Raw genomic sequence first — 5,671 nt, 5'->3', positions numbered from 1 at the left:
CCCGCGTCTCCTGCATCGGCAGGCGGACTCTCAAGCACTGCGCCACCAGGGAAGCCCCGGTATTTGTTCTTAAATTGTGTATCTATTCACTTTCTGTCTCTCATAGCCAATGTAATTTTTTAATTTGATGAAATGAAAGAAAGTAGGTTGGGAAAGTTAACATTTGTTGATCACTAACAAGATACTAGGGGCATAGGAGCATAATTAACCCAATAATACTTAAATATTTTAGTCATGGGGGAAATTAGGGCTGTTTCTGAGTCTTATTAGGAAAACATATTTTTCTCTTTAATATGGAGCTGCCCACATTTTGGAATCTCATTTTAGTACACATTTTTATAGTTTCAAGAGAACTCCGTTCTACTAGTATTTGTCTTATTTTCTTGGATTAAGTCTAGTAGTAATTTTTGTTTTAGGAGTGGGCCATGAATATTCCGCTATTTTCCGTTTTGAATACGGTGTGTCATCTTTTGAAAGCCATATCAGTAGTTTGCTTTTTGTCTCTTGTTTTTATTTTCTTTTTAAGTGCAGACCTCAAATTGATTGTTGCCTATAAATAGTAACTTTTATACGTTTGCATATGAGTGACATATCTTTGCCCAGTTATCTTCATTGTATGAAAATAACTGTATTCCATAAAAATTAACAAATAGATTGCAAATGCAAACTATCTTTATAGTTTGGTTGATTTATTAGTGAACATGTACTGATTACCTACTCTATCAGTTGCAATGCTAGGTATGTCTACAGAAAAAATATTTCATTTCTAAACAAATCAAGTCAAGCAAGTTGAAACCTTTCTGAAATTATGAAAACATCCTCTGATAACTTAGGTGTTGTATTTCTTAGTCTCAAAGTCAAGAAACATATATATGTGGACATAGTTATGAGCTCCTTATGGCCCTACTGGGAAACCTATATAGTGCCTTTCAGCTAGAGAAAGTAGTAATGATTAATGGGCCTGTTTGTAGAAAAGAAAAGGAAAAAGTGTACACATTTGCTGTAACATTATATCTCATTCACAGTGGAGACGGTCATTTAAGTCTTTGCCCAAACTGGGGTTTAATGAATATTTTTTTAAGTCTAATTATAAATTTCTGTTTGTATTTTGTGAAAAGGTGTTCAGTAAGAAAACCTTATTTGCAATATTATGTAAATACAAAAGTATGTATTAAAGCTTGCTTATTCTCCTTTCCCAGCCAAGATGTTGATATCCATTTTAAAACAAAATGGGAAAATATCCAATACAATATTCTCCTTCTTTTGGAAGCTCTGTACACGTGAAAGCAGCCTTTGTGTCATTTTATTTGGCCTTTGCTTATCTCTGTTGTATTTCGTTGTGTACTTTTCAGACAAATACTGCTACTCTAGATTTATTATCTTTTATTTGCAAATATGCAAATGAGAGAAATAAAATGGTCATAGTGTTTATCAGAAAAAGGAAGTGTACTTAAGATTATTTTATTTATTAAGATCTGAAAGGCTTCTATATAAATGCACTGAAGTAAATGCTAGTAATTTCTTGTACTCTCATTTTTTTTTGCTTCTCATGGAAATGTTTGTACTTTTTTATCATTGTCTTTTATGAAATATAATGTTCTAAAGACCTGGTGTGATGATGTAATTATTTTCTCTCGGGAACTTTTTTTGGGTTATCTGGGGTTTTGTTGTGTGTGTGTTCCTGAATTCCAGGTGAATTGCTGGTGAATACCTTGGTTGCACTAGGATTACACCATGAGTATAAGGTGATCACATATGCCTTTGCAACAGTGTCTGTTAAATACATTTAGAGATCACCTCATAGCTTGGACCTCAGAGGAGACACCGTGACATTTAAATATTTTTCATCAATGCAATTAGTAATCTACTGTATCAAAATGAATATTTAAGAAGTCATTTTTAGCATAACTTTCTTCTCCCTGCACAACTTCAGTAAACTAAGCTGGTGTGTTGTGGGCAATTCCCTTCTTGTTTTTCAGGTATTAGGAGTCTGACTATCTTTAAGGCAAACAGTCAAATCTCAAAAATACCTCAAGACTAGATTTGCGTTTGGGACTAGATGGTGCGATTATGACTTTTATCAACTTTAATTATTTGTGTGATGAATTCTCAGTATTATTAATCTGTATGCGTAGTACGAGCTACCAGAATATTGTCCACTATATATCACAAATAAAGCCAATCATTAAGTCATAATCATGTAGTCATGCAAAGCCATAAAATGGAGTTCTCTTAGTCTGCCCCAGGGTCCTACCTATGGTATTAATGTATCTTCTGATGAATCATGCCAACTTAATTTAATGATTTTATAATTTTTTTGTTGTCCTTATTTTTTTCTTCCAGTTTTATTGAGATATAATTGACATACAGCACTGTCTGAGTTTAAGGTGTACAGCGTAATGATACAATTAAACACCCATCATTTCATAAAGATGCAAAAGAAAACAAAAGTTTTTCCTTGTGTGGATTTAAGGCTGTGGAGATATCCTGGACCAAAATTGTTTTATTTAGAAAAGGCGTTTATTAAGGAGTACTCTATTGCTATTGATTTAAGTGACTTCAGAAAAGATAGTGCTATATCACTCAAAATTATACTACAATTAAAAGAAAAATATATGGGTTGAAAAATAAAACTTGTATTTTTCTCAGCACATTCCTGCAACATATTTTGGTGGGCCTGAATTCCACTGCTAATTTAATCTTCCCAACTCCATTAGTTGAAGTCTGTGCTCTGGAGGATCTCCAAGAAGCATCAGACATTACCTACCCTCAAGGAGTTTACTGTCCTCTGTGTGTAAAACTGAGAGTGGAGACACCTGAAAACCCACATCCTATCAAATGAGGTGCTCCTTTGTGCCCTCTGCAAACTCAGTTTTATGTTTCACTCATGCAATATTAAAGAGCCCACAGAGCATCTTGAAGGAGGAGCTTTTCTCCACGTGCAGAATATTTCTCATCTGGAAACACTACACTTCAGAAGGATAGTTGAGATCAGTGCTTTTCTGCAACAGACCTTGAGTATTTGCGGTAATCCTTAGAACTGTGTGGAAGGTGGTAGTTATAAGCAAAGGCTCTGGAGTCAGACTGATCTGAGTTTGAATTCACAGATTCCCTATTATTGGCTGTGAAATTATAGCCAATTTGTAGGGGTTGTGGAATGCTCCTATAAATAGGATAACTGTGAATATATTTATTATGATGATGTTGGCGAGTGTTTTGGCAATTAAGTTTATTGTGTGTAGTTCTGGCGTGTAGGGGTTGTGGAATGCTCCTATAAATAGGATAACTGTGAATATATTTATTATGATGATGTTGGCGTACTCTGCTAGAAAAAATAGAGCAAAAGGACCTGCTGCGTATTCTACATTGAAGCCGGATACGAGTTCTGATTCTCCTTCTGTTAGGTCAAAGGGAGCTCGATTAGTTTCTGCTGGGGTGGAGATGAATCATATTATAGCTAGTGGTCATGAGGGGAAGAGCAATCACAGTTGTTCTTGTGTAATTATTAACATGGATAAATGTGAAATTTTAAACCTCTGTGGTGCTCAATTTCTTGGTCTCTCAGTGGAGGACGATAGGAATTACCTGAGGATTGTTCAGATGATTAAAGCAGCTAATTCTAATAGAGCACTTAGCACAGTGCTGGACTCCTGAGCAGAAGCTTGGCTTATATTAAGTCAGTTTTCAGCTTTAGAGTGACAAGTTTTTCTTTCATGCCAATTGTCTCGGGTCATATTTTAAGAATGATGCCACAAAATAAATGTTGTCACAAGGCACAGATGCTGTGATGAAAGAGTTTGAGAGCAGATCCTGAAAACACCTGCTTGATTTATCAAGGAGAAAGGTGTTAATTTACCTCTGGGACATCATTTCCATCTGAGGTGGTTTTTAAAGCATATTTAGTTAATTTCCAAGGATTCAACTTCTTTTACACAGTCCTTCCACCCCTCCTTCCATTCCTTCACCTGCACTTCTCCTTTCTTCTTTACCACCACCATTGTTAGAATCAGGGAACATCATGGTGGCTGTTAGTTTCCCTGGAGTCTTAATGAAATCCCATGAGTGCTTTTGTTCGGGCAGAACAGGGTCACTATGGGTAACCAGATTTGCCCCACATTATTCCATTATCCCTTGACCTTGTATAAATGTCATTTTGTATAGGATAATTATGCAGTCTTTCAGCCTGTCTAGCAGCTTCTGGCAGGCTGGTCTCTAGTCTCTCCAACCCCAATATTTTAGGGCATTTATTAAGCACCTGCTGTGTCTCAGGCACTGGGCTGTTCTGGCGGCGTGAGAGTGACTTAAGACCCGGTTCCTTCCCCCAAGGAGGCTACAGCCAAGTAAGGGAGATGCTCGCCAAGGGCTTCTCATGGGAGCCAACCTCTTTTCCTCTATCTTATAACCTACTTGGAAACCCAACAGAAAAAGGGGCAAAAGTCTCAGTCTCAGACCAGATAAAAGAGGGGAGTTCCCGGAGTTCCACCCACAGGCTCATCACCACGGAGGAGATGGGGGCGGGGAGTGGGTGGGGCGATAGGGTTTGGCCACCACTGCTCCTCAGTGGGGGTGGGAAAGGCCCTGGCTATTCTTAGGGTGCCCTTCTGGAAAATAGACAGTATGGTTGAACGGTGCCTGCTGGTCTGCACCCTTCTAGGTTCTCAGGATGTGGAGAGCAGGCATTTCTTGAGGGCCTTTTTCTTTTGGGGTCAGTTATGGACATTTCTGGTTGCTGATCTCTCTAGCACCCAGGCTGGGATATCAAACAGGCAAGAAAAGAACTCCCGGGACTCATGGCTGGGTTGTTCCTCGAGTCTCTGTGTCCCTGGGCAGTTGGTCTACCTTACCCCACCTTTCAGAATCTTCTGGTAGGCTTCTGGTATTTGCATCTGCACAGAGGAAGTCCAGACAGGAAGGGTCTTGACTCCTGGCAAGGCCCCAACTTCCATGCAGGGCTCCGACCCCCCTGCAGTGCCGACCTCAGGCAGGACCCCCATCACATGCTGCTTCTCTGTGGGGAGGCCTGGAATAGCAGAGCTTCTCTGCCTTTCAAGACAATGAGGCAAAATCCACTCAGTAGGCTTTAGTTGTAGTTTTGAGTAAAGGAACCCTTTCTTCTTTTGGCCCTGGGCTAGGCAGTGGCAACTTTAACAGTCGCACGCTATACCAACTGAGCTAGCCAGGCACCCAGTGGGACATTTTAAATCGCCTGATTTTATGGTAGACATTCTCGGGGACTGAGTTCTTGAAATCAATCCAAGGATGCAGATCCTGAAACTGAATATTTGAATGAGGTTACTCCCAGGAGCTGGTAGTCTCTTAGTGTTTCCCAACAAACTGGTCCATTCCATGGTGCCATTTCTCACACGTCTATATGAGAGGGAAAAACACCCTGGTAAAAGCCCAGGGACTTTAAGGGCTCAGATGAGAACTATTTGCCTACCTGGATCCACCCTTTCCATGCATTCCTTTGGCAAATATTTACTGAGCACTGACTATGTGCTAGGGACTGTCTTCCACATACTTGGAAATATATTCCAGGGTATTTTCCAAATCACTCTCCTGAGGAAGGCTGTCGAGTCGTGTCCACTCAGCTCAGCGTGAGTCCTCATCTGGGCAGCTGCCAGGGCTTGCGTGCCAGCCCCAGTGTTCTCTCCCAAGCCCACCGTGGCAT

Source organism: Lipotes vexillifer, unplaced genomic scaffold (genome assembly GCF_000442215.2).
Source record: "Lipotes vexillifer unplaced genomic scaffold, Lipotes_vexillifer_v1.1 scaffold90, whole genome shotgun sequence".
Lineage (NCBI taxonomy): Eukaryota > Metazoa > Chordata > Mammalia > Artiodactyla > Lipotidae > Lipotes > Lipotes vexillifer.
Note: the sequence above shows the minus strand (reverse complement) of the source record.